Consider the following 15,000-nt stretch of genomic DNA (forward strand, 5'->3'; position numbering starts at 1 on the left):
TTTCCGTAAATCCTAATGAAAAATTCCCGTAAATCCTAATGAAAAAATCACGTAAATCCTAATAAAAAATTCCTGTAAATCCTAATGTAAAATTCTATTAAATCCTAATGAAAAATTCCATTAATCCTAATGAAAGAGTCAAGGGATTTGAATGCTGCAAACCACCGCCAAGACTAAGCAATCCAACCTGCATCCCCAAGGGTTTGTTCTCTCCGAAATGTACATTATTAGTCCTTCCAACTATTGATCATTTGCCAGTCATGAGGTCCAACTTCTAATTTCCCCTGATTTATCAAATAACTATTTAACAAGAAACAAACCACCTAACACTCACAGTCAGTTAATGAAAGGCATTATATCACTGACATTTCTGAAGAGGGGAGATACAAAATAGAGTTGGAAGTTTACAATAAGAAAACTGATCTTGATTCGGCAGAGATGACGTGGGAAGGTGGAATGTGCCCATAAACTTTGTTCAAGCACGAATGATGGAGCAAGGAAATTCTTAAGAAAGAACATTTGTCATTTCCTACAGTCATTTTTTTTTAAAGTTAGTTTTTCTGTGCATGCACACATAAATAACGCAAACCAGATTAAGAGTGATCGGTAAAAACATGCCAACCAAGCTGAAAAGAAATACTTTCACAATCCATTTGTTTTAAGGCAGAGAAATGTCGGAAAAAGTATCGTTAACGTTAAAGAATGGTACTGGCGTAAGCCTCAGGGCGTTGCTAGTGGCTAACTTGTAAAGGTCACTAAAGTTTCCCTCTCTCTACAGAGTGTTCATGTAGTCTTATGCAACAAGACAATGAACAATAGAGCTAACTAGGAACAAAAACAGAAGAGACTGTTAGTTAGTGGAAAAACGAAGAAGCGAAGAAAAATAAGAAAACGAAATGTAAATAAAATCCTCGCCATGTAAAATATATAACACTGCCGAGAAAACTTCGGCAGTTTACGGGGTAATGTGGCACCGCGGGATTAGGTCGAACACAGATATGGAGGAACTTCGAAACGAGTAGCAAAGCCGACCATAAGAACCTGACTCAGGATAAAACATGGTTTTGTTTCCTATTGTATCAAAGGAAATAAAAGTCCAGCACTAAACTTTCCAACAGCTTATTATTAAAAAATGCTAGCAATACCAAAGCATACAGCAATTTAGAGCAATTCTCCCCTGGAATATAAAGGGGATCAAAAGTTTGACAGCGGTTAAACAAAGGTCAAAACCATGTGGCGTAAAATAGCTATCAATTTAAAAACAAAATATGTTACCAATAATACCTAGATTATAGCAGATTATACCTCTTCCACGTCCCGAGCAGAGTATGCTTGGAACAGAAGGGACAAATATTGTCACGTGCTCAGAGAACAGTGGGTGCAGTGTTCAAGATAAGGTAAATGACAAACTAATTCGCTTCAGTGATCTATTTAAATTTATAATTAAATTTTACTTTATGCACAAGACACATACTAGTTACACAATGCTGGTTCTTAATTCGAGGGCAAAAATAGTGTCAGTAACAAATATTGGAAACAAAAAGATATCCAGATACCAGCATTATTTGAAATGTCGTAAAGTTGATATAGCATAAAGCCTAAATTACAAAAATAAAAATTCAATGGCGTTACTAAAAAAAATCAGCACTATAAATATATTTATGTAATACCGGGCCATATATCCATATCAGGGATGCAATCGATAAAACTTCTACTGAAGGTTCCACAAATTTGCTTAATTTCTGTTATTTCCACGTAGTCTAAACCGATCTGCCATAGCTATTTTGATTAATGTTTCACTACTTCGATCTTGAGCTGTCACTCCTTCCGCTACCATACCTTACTATATCAGTCGAGTGTGCAGGAACATCCTGGTGATGTTGACTTATATTTAGCCATGGTCTCATTCTTTATGCATGGTTTCCCACAGCATAAATATTCTCCTATTGGCTCATTTGCTCCCCTACCGTTTATATCCCGCCAGCCTGGACTCTTCCCGAATCTTTCCAACCCTTTCCTTCACTCTTCACCTAATTAATCTAATCCTAAAACTGCCCTTCTCTTGACCTCGTCCTTGAATGTCTAAGCAGTGGTATCAACGCCTCCTCCTTCCGTTGCGACATGCATCTATGCATGAATTCACCAACAGATTTCCTACATTTTCATACAGAGAACAAGGTTGCCTGAGGGGTTCAGTTTTCCCCCTCAAGCACATAATGTCTCCCAGAAAATCCAGCTTTTATTCCTAACATTCACTATAATTATGAGTCATCATAGAATAATTGCTATATCTACAACGCCAGGAATTTGCAATAAGAATAATGATTGTAACTGTTTGTGGAGCAATGTGTAAATTCTTGTCAAATGAAGCAATGAAAAGTACATTCGAAGCTTCCAAGAAATAAAACCAGAAAATGATTCTAAAATAACGTTTTAATGGGATGAATTTTCTTGTAAACAATCTGATATAGGCTAATCAAGATTCTACGCCAGAGAAAAATTTGCACATATCTCGTAAATTTTGAGCATCTCCAAACTTTTAGAATCCTCCTAGTATCTAAACTCAAAAATCATTCTATTCTCAAATTTCAGTGAAAAGTATGAAAACTATATTATTTCGCAAGAAGAAAATTACTGCTGTTGTGTAAAACCTATTAGAAACGCTCCTGCCTTAAATCTATTGGACGGGAGTTCGAGACCCGCTCAAGCTCGATATTTCTGTAGTGTCTGCAACTCACCATCCTCGTTAGCTAGGGATGGGAGGGGGGGGGGGTGTTGTTGGAACCTAATTTCTGGCAATGTCCCGTCTCTTGCCTCTGCCGTTCATGAGCGACTTTTAAAACCTTTAAACTGAAATAAGACTTGTTCCTTCCTAAAACTAAGGCATTCTACAGTACTATAATACTAAAATGAAGACATTACAAACAAAAAATGTGCTGGTGTTTAGGTAACTATATTGCTCAATTGTCAAAATTAGTTCTGGTTAACATGAAAATAAGCAACTTCTCCAATTACATCTTTTATTATCAAGCAGATTGAACTGCTGCCAATACGATGGCTGTATAACACTCGAGGACACAGGCACATTATTTAGGGAAAGTCTCTTGACACCATACATCTCGTCGGCCAACCTTTTCCTTCTCGTTTAACACTATACTTGACATTGCGCGCTATCCATAATTTATGAACCTTGGCGAAAAACGACAGAACCCAAAAGAGAAAATAAGTCTTCCTTCTTCAAACAACAGTGTAACGAGAATTAAACCCTATACGATGTAAAGTAATGTTCATGAAAAGAAAATTAACTACGAAAAATACAGTAATTTTTATTTTTATTTTCATTCAAATAAAAAATGGGAAAAAATATATCCGGAAAAACTGGTTTCTTAAAATCTGAAAACTTACGATAATATATAAAAAATTGCTTATTTTTTATTCAATAAAAATAAAATGGGACGATCAAGAAACCAACGAGTCGAGCATTTCATTAAATATAATACTTCCGTGCTGATATTAGAACAGACATAAATCTGATTAAAGAAAGAAGTGTCAAGAATATTTCTTCTAAAAAAGAGCAATGAAATTTTATCTTGTAAATATTGGAAAAAGTGATCAACTCCTCAAATCTATCGCAATTTAAACTGAATCATACAACAACATTTTCCCTGTTGGAGCCCTTGGGCTTATAACATCTCGCTTCCCTAAATAGGGTTGTAACGTAGCAAGTAATAATAATAATAATAATAATAATAATAATAATAATAATAATAATAATAATAATAATAATAATAATAATATACTCTGAAATACCAAGAGTAATAACTTCGATTACTATACACCAGCATATCAATTAGCAAAGACGTGTCCAAACTGATCATATTGTTCTTGATGTAAAATAAGTATTCCCTATCTTCTACGGCCAACCCACTAAAGATTGCGTTCGATATTATAGGGAGTGACCATTCCAAAAAATACATATGTGAAAATGCAATCAAATTCTTATTTGCAACCTGACAGATACAGTTTTGATATATAATATATATATATATATATATATATATATATATATATATACACACACACACGTGTGTGTGTGGACGTGAGATAAAAAGAATAGTAAAATCTAGAAATTACGAAGAGATGCCTTCTTTTTCTTTTGTATATAATTGTGAATTAACTGTGTAAGATACATGTACTTAACATGTATCTACACACACACACACACACACACATATATGTATATATATATATATATATATATATATATATATATATATATATGTATATTATGACAAATAGTATTGCTCCCTTTTCCATATGATGCAGATGAATAGTTACTTCCATTAAATATCTCATTCTATTTATCTTTTATTTCTAGAAATTTCATGAGACTTATCTTAAATTTAAATTATATGTGCAAAATAAAACAATAACTGGAAGATTCTCAATTATGTTACATAGAAATTATGTGACATCTGCAATGCGTGATTATGGCAAAGACACTAATTTAGTCCAGCGTGCAAATAATCAATAGTTTAAGCACTCTATCTTGAATCATATACAATAACCAAAGGTTTATTGAGCATGCTTTCAGTACATATAAAACCACAAAATATATTTTACTTTGTGTGCATACTATACATACATGTAAACCTAAGCAACTAGTACCAAAACTTCATTAGAAAGCATAAACGCTAAACATGGTATATTCTAGGAAGGAAATTATAACAGTACCATAAACTTTCATTAGTTCAAAGACGATAAAAAAAGCAAAATAAAAATTCTCCGGCCGACTACACACGTAGTGGAATGAAAAGAAGAAAAGATTGAAAGGGAAAACCCGCCGAGAAAAGAAAGAGGGTGGAAACAGTGCATGACACCTCACACTGCACCATCATGCACTCGCTGACACACCCCCTTTCCATTCTGTCCACGCCTCCGTCTTCCCAGAGACCGCTCTACCGCTCCCGCCTACAACTTGGCGCTCACCCACATCGCAACCTCGACATTTCTCATTATTGGTTGATGAACAAAATCAAATTAAAAATAAAATCCCAGATGACAAAGAAGAAACAATGACACTAAATTGTTCATGTACATTTTCTATTTCTATTGAAAGATATTCAATACTCGACTAGAAGTCTTCAATGTGGTATGGTGAAACTAGATATTATGAAAAAGATTGGAGTTAAAAGAAACAAAAATTATATAAAAGAAATAAATAAATAAATTAGCGCCGTGTCAGCCACCTCTTATCTCGACTGGTGCATTATGATGCACCTGAGAGAGAGAGAGAGAGAGAGAGAGAGAGAGAGAGAGAGAGAGAGAGAGAGCGCAACCTTTGACTTCGATCCTGCACCAGCCTTAAAGACATCGGTAGGTCCTTCATCCATGCTCAATTATTTGAACCTCTTTGTAACGAGATATATATTCAGCGTTTCGTCAGTCACGCTAGCCGGAACATGGCAAGGTCGGGTTTATCGTGCAATAAGCCGGCCCCTTTCTGCATTTTGCCGTGCCTCCGTGCATGTCGCGGCACTTCTGTGGCATGTTAAGGAAGATTGATAAGGTGGTTTCCATGTGTGCCGTCATCAATCATAATAATTGCTAGTCGTAAGGCTTATAGTAGAAGGACTGTCAATAGCGGTAATAGATCAACATGATTATTAGTCGAAGATCTTTGATTATTTTTGCGGCTATTCATCAATTGCTTGTAATCCAACTTTAGCGTTTGATGTACGCATGCTACTACCACTAAGGCAATTCCTTAATAACATTGAAATAGTTTTTTGTTCCCTAAATAACTTTACTCTTAATGAAGTCTAAATAAAATCTAAACTTTAAAAGTAAAATCAAGCACATTGCGGAATTGTGCAAAACAGCTTTTAACAGGGTATTAATATATATGTAATTTCTAATACACGAAAAACTTAACTTTGCGTAAATTATCACGTAAAACGAATCGAATATTTAAATCCACTTGCTTTTTCCATGTAGGAATAATTACAAATTTTGAAAAATTTGGTGCTGGTATCGAAAGGCAGTGCTGGCTGGTGAAAGTTGTTTGAGGAAGCTTCAAAAGCTAAGATTTTGTTATAATTTCGGTATTAGTAAATGTGTGTATATATATTAAACATATGTGTATATATACAAGCAGTATACACACACACATATATATATTATATATATATATATATATATATATATATATATATATATATATAGATATATATATATATATATATATAGACCAAGGAAAAATAAGACAAAATGACCAGACACCATGAAGTGTCAAACACTTCGGTTACTGTATAGTATTTGACTAACATTCAGAATAATGTTACCGCAGTACCATGCAGTGGAAAGAAATCACTGTATGTGAAATACTAAGAGAAAAGAAGGATAATGTTTCCATATGCAACAAGAAAAATCGGGCGATATCATATGATTAATTTAGTCTTAATAATTAATAGGTTTAATCAGATGACACCGCAATGCAGAGCGACAAGCAAAAATACTGTAATTGCCATATATACATACAAACACTTCGTTTTTTATTTGTCTCAGAGAGAGAGAGAGAGAGAGAGAGAGAGAGAGAGAGAGAGAGAGAGAGAGAGAGAGAGAGCTTAGGCAGCTTTGAAGAGATATGTAAATAGCATTTAGACATTAGCACATGAATATAAGAGTATCTTGAAAACTCCAATGAAGTAGTTGGCTGTCACGAGAGAGAGAGAGAGAGAGAGAGAGAGAGAGAGAGAGAGAGCGTGGCCGATCAGCAGCAGCAGCAGCAGCAGCAGCAGCAGCGTCGGCGGCGGTGGTGGTGGTGGTGGTGGCAGAGCGAGACCAGCAACTCCCCATATTGATTTTTCCAGCCTCCTGGCCAGACAGAAACAAATCGATACAAGCTGCCCTACAATAGAAGAGTGCCGCCTCATTTATCTTCACTTGTTCTTCCTCCTACTCTTCCTTTGCCTCCGCCTCTTGATGGGTGGTGCCTCAATCTTTCCTCCTGCAACCCCTCAACTCTTCCAGGGGAACTTTTATTCCATGAGCATCCGGCAGAAACCCTTCTGTCACGGCCAGACCTTTTCCCAACTCAATCCTTTCTCCTCCTTCCCTGCTACACCCCCCCCCTCCCCTGCTTTTGTCGCCCCCCTGCCTTAAAGCAGAGCGCCCCCGCACCCCCATGTGCTCATCATATGGTAGTGCTCTGAAATTCCATTTTCAGATTTTTACTCCCAAGAGCTGCATGCAGCAAATCAATTACATGACAAAAGTTCACGTGCATCATCAGGCGTGTTTTGACAATTAGTAGTTTTATCTCTGAAGCGAAGTGTTCGGAAATACAAGTTAATTTTACCCTTTCGAAGACAGCATAAATATGTTTTGAAATTCCGGGAAATTTTTAGTTTTGGTTAGATAGATCTCATAGAAAAGTAAAGAATATATTGTAAGATATTCGAACAGTAATTTGAAAACGTTTTTATAAACATTAGAGAACATTAATTAAAATTTTCATAAAATCAGTCTTTTTATTTAAATATTGAAAATAAGATAAAAAAAACATCAAACATCTCATCACTTGTCAAAGGACTTCAAGGGAACGGGCCATTTGTAAGGCATATGTTAAGCGGATAAGGCAGACTTTCCACTTCAGTTATAAATGAACTTTCCTTTAATTTTTTGGAATTAATGAAATATTTGACACACAAAATATGACACCCCATAAAAAAACCAATGTTCACTATATCAAAAAGTGCTATAGGTCACTTGCTCTCTTTCAAAAAGTTCCCACCCAAAAATGGATGTCCTAGTCTATGTGAGAGCTTGAGAGAGCGCTGGAGTCCAAGATTTTTCGCCGCTGCCCTTGCAGAGACAGAGAAACGGATCCCCAGCGGCCCGACCAACCAAGCAAGCAACACTAACAAGAGCGCAAGACCCACAAGGACCCTTTCACTGTCCGGTGTTCTACGAGACTGAGGGTTTGCTCGCTTAATGATACCGGCGCAACCCCCTCCGCGACTCGGTTCCTCCAACAAGGCCTCGATGGCAACCAAGCTTTGCAAAGCGTCCCCCTCCCTCTCCACTTTACCCTCGACGGTCCTCTGCCTTCACGAGCTCCCTCACTATCACCACCAACATCTATCTACTCACCACCACCACCACCACCACCATCAGCGATATCACAAGGCAGAGACGCTAATGGTGGATAGTGTGGTATTGGGAAAGAAGGAAAATACAGAAACAGTGGATGAAGAAGGGTAACACCAGAAAAGAACAGGGAAATGAGAAATAGGGAGAAGTATTTCGGAGAAAATGAGGGAAAATGCAAAGAAAAAGTAAAAAAAAAAAGAAAAAAAAAATTGCCAAAGGATACAGCTGAGGGGAAAGACTTTGAAGAAAATGAAACACTTTCTGAGAAAAAATCAGTCTGAAAGGAGGAAAAATGAAAAGCAAAAGAGCCAGTGGCCGGAAAGCAAAAGAAAAGGGGAAAGAGGATGATGACAGGAAAGGCAGAGGACATCATTTCAAAGGCACACAGACTTGGGGTAATGATGGAGAGAGAGAGAGAGAGAGAGAGAGAGAGAGAGAGAGAGAGAGAGAGAGAGAGAGAGAGAGAGAGAGAGAGATAATTGATGAATGCCGTGAATAATGGGAAGGGTATTTTCGACAGGAATTTTTTAATTGTGGTGAATCATTTTTGGGTCACCATTTTTTTTTTTTTTGAATCTGGTTACCACTACGGGATGAATATGTTCGAGGAGGTTTAATAACCATTAAACATTCTTGGATAGGATGAAGTCCCCCTTACCGCCCCCTCCTTCCCCTTCATCCTCCCCCTTCTTCCTCCCTCACTTCTTTCCATTGGCGCTGTAATATGACTGCGGAAGTCTGGCGAAGCATCGCTGTCTCCTCCTTTCTATTCCTCATCTCGTGTTCCCAGTCATTCGTTCGTCTTCTTTATGGGGCTCAGCAATGAAGGATTTTATTTGAGTTATTTCGAATCATGTTATGAAAAGGTTATTAACCCTGATTCCAATAATTATAAGCTAAAGTATGCACTACAGGCATGTTCAAATATTAAATAATTCCATTTAGAATAAGTTCTAGGCGGTCAACTTCTAGGAGATACTGCAGTGAAGCAAAAGTCAATATTATACTCAAATAAAGTAAAATAGATTAATCTATCATTCAAATACAAAATTATCCTGGTGGTAGGATAAAAGAAGTGTTCAGGATATGCATTCCTTGGGTCGAGAGTTCTTTCATTTTCATTATCACCTACACCCATACATGTCGCAATGGGCCTATAAGCATACGTGCTGAGTGAACAGCAGCCATTCCCTGGTTCCCCCCAATACTTGCATAGGGAGAAAGGAGGGTTTGCTAACCATATGTATGTATGTATGTATGTTTGTGTTTATATATATATATATATATATATATATATATATATATATATATATATATATATATATATCGGTCTCTCGGCAATCATGCAAAAACCGCAATGACCTGTCCGTTGCTGCTGCCGCTCGTGAGTGACCTTTAAACCTTATGACTTTCAACTCTCAAGTTTTTCGAATGAGGAGCTATTCTGATATTATCAACACCAACGGTTATATTGATGTCAAAATTCTAAGTCCATGTAACACTGCACCACTCCAACATAGAATATACATCTTATTTGTCAAAGATGCTAAAGTAACTCTTAGTTTTTTGCTGTAAAACTATAAATTACACAGAGAATCAATACTATTACAGTTACTCCGGAGGCACACTCAATCTATTGAAATAGTACAGGAAATATTTTTTGTGTATAACTGAATGGCTGACTTAGTTGTGTAGGGTATGATACGAGGAATACTTGTTCCAAGTACAATGGAAAGAGTCAATGAAGATTACACAGAAGAACATAACAGATCTTGGCATATCTGCCAAGGCATTATGGTAGTTTTGATTGGAATCTTCATGTCTAAGAAGGCTTGCCAGGAAAGACCATTACGGGTTTAAAGAATGAAGGTTTTTGCAATGTAGTAGCAGAAGCGTTAGATCAAAAGAGCTATGATTCCAGAAAGCACAAGAGCATGTTATAAAAAAGTGAATGGAGTAGCATTATTGGTGGTCAGTAAGGTGCTGATGAAGTGTCCATACATGGTTTATGAAAACGCTCAGAATTTGGAGACATTTCCTCCAAAGTAATTCTTCATTGTTTTCTTAATATTATTATTATAACTATTACAAGCTTAGCTATAACCCTAATTAGAGAAGCAGGATTCTATAAGCCCAAGGGCTCCAACAGGGAAAAATAGCCCAGTGAGGAAAGGAAACAAGGAAATAAAAAAACTACAAGAGAAGTAATAAACAATCAAAATAAAATATAGTAAGAACAGTAACAACATTAAATTAGATCTTTCATATATAAATTATAAACACGTAAAAATAAAACTAGGATATAGAGAAATAAGATAGAATTGCGTGCCCAAATGTACCCTCAAGCATGAGAACTCTAATCCAAGACAGTGGAATGCCATGGTACAGAGGCTATGGCACTACCCAAGAGCTGGTGCTCTGGCCAACCTACTACCTATAAAATAATTAATACAACAATTTCAAGGTAAAAATAAGAAAATAATCGCATTAAAATCGCCCTGCGGTCTGCATGTACATGTTGAAAATTGTCTACATATCTAAATAAAACTAGAAAACTTTTGTCCAAAAGATCACCTGCGAGGCACAAGATATGGGTCTGCGTCACCCTTGTATTGGAGCTCGTATTTCCCGGACTTATCTTAATCCCGCTAGATAGTGCTTGTAGGAGGGACTTTGTCACGTTTGTTTGTTTGACAACTCCTCTGATGCCCTGAACGCTCAATACTCATGGATTTATCACCTCATACGAGAAACTTCGAGCCTATGGTCGAAAACATATAGGATAAATTGTAGACATATTTCTACATAAGTATTACTATTATCATTTCTCCTCCTACGCCTATTGACGCAAAGGGCCTCGGTTAGATTTCACCAGTCGTCTCTATCTTGAGCTTTTAATTCAATACTTCTCCATTCATTATCTCCTACTTCATGCTTCATAGTCCTCAGCCATGTAGGCCTGGGTCTTCCAACTCTTCTAGTCCCGTGTGGAGCCCAGCTGAACGTTTGGTGGACTAATCTCTCTTGGGGAGTGGGAAGAGCGTGCCCAAACCATCTCCATCTACCCCTCATCATGATCTCATCCACATTATGGCATTCGAGTAATGTCTCTTATAGTTTCATTTTTAATCCTGTCCAGCCATTTAACTCCCAATATCCTTCTGAGGGCTTTGTTCTCAGATCTACTAAATTATTATTTCATAAGAATGTTAAAAATTATGACAGGTTGCTATCAAATATCTTTTTGATCTTCTTCGTTTACCTATATAAGTTACTGTTGTAAACTGTATACTCGAAGAGCACAACTTATAAACTCTAGACATAAAACACAGCGAAGGCAAAGCACTGTATATAACCATAAAGGAAAAATCAGTACAAGAATCTGAGAGCTTTCCTTCTGATATTGCAACATTGTCGAGGCTTTGAAAATATATTCATGCGTACGAAATACGTAGCACTGTTTCCTTTTCCTCTGTCACATACACATCGTCTGTATCTATTCATGCCTCTCTTCGTGAGAACGTTGCAGAGTTCAGAATCTTTTCTTTTCTTTTTCACAGAAATCTAGATTGAAAATGTATTTTCTTATCAAGGAAGATAAAATTGTTTGTGTCATACCTAGTAGGAGGATGCCCCAATGATATCCCAACCCTAGTCAGACACAAACATCCTAATTTTTAAGCTCTCCTTTTCACATAGGCACAATAAAAAATAAAATATCCAGGTTAAAATATAATTTTTGCTCTAATATTTGTATTATCAACATTCTCAAAGTTATGAAGATTAGTATCAATTTACGCTAAATACTAGAATTTCCATGATTACCTTTATTGTGTATATTTCTATTTTCGAACCTCAAACCTCTATTTCACCATTATCAATCAATTTGAGGATGACTGCAGGTCCAAGAAAACTCCAGTCATTAAGAGATGTTGATAATGCAAATGTCTTGCATAACTTCATGCTATATTGGGATTCTTTCAAATCCCCAATTCGTAAGAAATTTACCAATCATGAAGTTGCGAAGGTCATCCGCCACAATTTTATCCATATTCACTTCTTCGTTTAATGATTTACCGACGCTTGAAGGATTTCAATGGATAACATTGAAATGTTTAGCTGAAAAATATTTGACACAAAGAATCTAAATATACATAAAATAGGTAATAGATTAACCTATAAAGTGTGTCAAAGCTTCCCAAAGTAGCTAGATCCCGAACAGACAGAAATTTTACATGATCTGCGCAACGCTGTATCTTTATAATGGATGTAACTGGAGATGACGTTTTAAAAAGTTTGCGAGAGAAAACCACCAATAAACTTCAGGAAATACGATCTGTTTTTAACAAATAGACACGCGATTTAGGTGTTATTAAGCTAACGCGAAGCTAGATAAGGAGGGCGCTTCTACAACTGCAGCTGAAAGTCTGCAGTTGCCTATTTTAGTAGGTCTACTAGAATTAATTTAATAAAAATAGAAAAAGTATAGACGGATAAAACCATCCTTAAGCAAGTAAGACAAAAAACGAAAAGGTTGCACAATATAAAATGAAAAAGAGAAATTCAAAGTTTGCAATATCTTTAAATAGAAATAAGTAAATTTCCCGCCTTTTCTTTACCTAGGATTTTTCATATTTTCTTAAAATATTTTCTTGATATTGATAATACCACTTAATATCGCTCAGGTTAATTTTGAAACTCGCTCTTCAAGGAAAATGAGACAAAAGAAATCACCAAAAGAAGAAAAATAAGGCATACTGAAGTTCCCAACTTCTACAATCAATTCAAAAAGTGTAATTTTAGAATTCCTAAACATATTGAAGATAGATAGATAATTTCTTTCATAAGAAGACATTTACGCTAACTGTCCTTAAGCCGGCGAGTCGTGGACGAACCGCCTTTGAAGTAAACCTCGACAATATTACCAGCCTAATATACCTTAGAAGATAGCTCATCAGCAGGACATTAATCGCCCCATGTTGCAGGCAATTACGCTCTTCTCTGACAATGAGGCCCTTCCCTTCCCATGCCTTTTTTTCACCCTGTCAATCCACCACTTTCAAAGTCTTGCTCTCCCTCCTCCAAACACCGCAATGTGCAATATTTAACTATTATTTATGCTCATAATTATAGCTTAGTTTTGTAGTTATTTTGAATTCATAAATAATCTTTGTACTTTTTTGGTAGTGTGAGAACACTAACTGATTAGGTATGCACATGTGTACGTCTGGCTCTAGTTGTAATTACCGAATGATGAGCATATGTTATATGTTTTTGCACGTATACACAAACGTGAGGTTAATCCTTGCAACTAATTTTCGGGGGAATGAGTTGTATGTAGTATTCACAACGACTATTCGTACCAATTGCTCAAACTATAATCATGTAAATTAGGCCTAGTTGAGGGCTGATCCTGTTACATATCAAATTAAAATGACAATGAATGCAGAAACACAAAGAACATGAGGTTGACTTCTGATCCTAGAAGTAGTAAGAAGTGCCCTTCTCTCTCTCTCTCTCTCTCTCTCTCTCTCTCTCTCTCTCTCTCTCTCTCTCTCTCTCTCTCTCTCTCACGAGAAAAAATGAAGAATTTGTTCGAAGAGCAAATGCTGTTGTTTGCAGAAGGCCAACTTCATCTAAGATTAACTTCTCAAGCCCCAGTGTAACCATAAATTCTGGATGTTACGACGCTGGAACGACTGATGAACCTACAGCCAATGAGCGAGAAACATGGAACGAAATTACACAGACCTATATGATCCCAGTAATGACTCTGATGCAGAACCAGGTTCTTAATAAATCACATTAGGGAAAGTTATTGGTAAAACCATAAAATTGACCAAGAAAAGTGTCAATTTACACCACGGAAGGGACTAAAAAAACTTCCATTAAAAGAAAAAAAATATTTGTATTAACGAAGAAAAATACTACTCAAATAAATATTATAAGTGTAAATTTTATCCACCGCTAATAAATACTGAAACATAATAATCTCAAATCCACCGGATCCTTGGGATCTAACAGTCCCAGCAAAACCAACGTAACAGTGTTTTGTGCAAAATTAACAATAAAAACAACAATAATCAAGGGATCTATTGCACCAAACCGCTGACCGAAAAGTCCTTACAGGTAAGATTATCATTTATGACAGATGAAATATATGCTATAAACTTTATATCATGAGCAGGCAACGGCATTAAACCTGTATCAAAGTCAATACATCTGAAATGGACACATGGCACGTTATAGAAATAAAAATGAAGGTAAAGGCCTATCATGTGCAGCAAGAGCTCTATATGGTTACATATATCCAAAGAAGCAAAGAAGCTTATAGATCTGTTCAATGCAGATAATGTGTAGGTAACAACCTACCATCTATCTGTCCTAGACAAAGATACCAAATAAAACCAATATATACCGATATCTTCATATGTGAATTTGCACATGAGTTACAATTTTTGGTTTGAGTATTGTAGTCTTATAGAAGCAATAAGACCCTGAAAAAAATTTAAGTTTTAGAGTCCAGCAGCTAGCTGGCGCATGGAATTCTTAACTTGCATCCACACGTCTCAGGTACATCACAGATTCCTACAAATGATATTTTCTTAGTTATATAGTACGTGTGATCAAACACCTGAAATTCTCGTCTAGAATGACATTACATTAAGATTAAAACGCTAAAGGTATAAAACGCATAATTAAAACATATTGGGATTGTCTGTTTTCATGATATATAGCATGAATAAAATAACAGAATAGTTAACTCTCAGTAAGAAGGTACCTGATTGTGTATTTTATCATTATTAATATTATTATTATTACTAAGTAAGCTATAGCTATATGATA

General features: G+C 36.1%; 1 protein-coding gene across 31 annotated transcripts in view; it reads right to left on the minus strand.

The window, feature by feature from the left end:
- Positions 1 to 15,000, minus strand: part of LOC137650196 (nucleolar protein dao-5-like) — a 998,067-nt gene that overhangs the window by 212,499 nt on the left and 770,568 nt on the right. For 4 of the 31 annotated variants that reach the window (XM_068383623.1, XM_068383599.1, XM_068383539.1 and 1 more), the window contains exon 1: positions 7,927 to 8,008. The exons of 25 other annotated variants lie outside the window; for them this stretch is intronic. The gene's annotated coding sequence lies outside the window, so the exon portion shown is untranslated. Of the gene's footprint in view, positions 1 to 7,926; positions 8,048 to 15,000 lie in introns of those variants that run through there. 2 more of the 31 variants (XM_068383649.1, XM_068383493.1) reach the window with 1 other exon arrangement.

The sequence above is a fragment of the Palaemon carinicauda genome, chromosome 1, assembly GCF_036898095.1.
Source record: "Palaemon carinicauda isolate YSFRI2023 chromosome 1, ASM3689809v2, whole genome shotgun sequence".
In the NCBI taxonomy this organism is placed as follows: domain Eukaryota; kingdom Metazoa; phylum Arthropoda; class Malacostraca; order Decapoda; family Palaemonidae; genus Palaemon; species Palaemon carinicauda.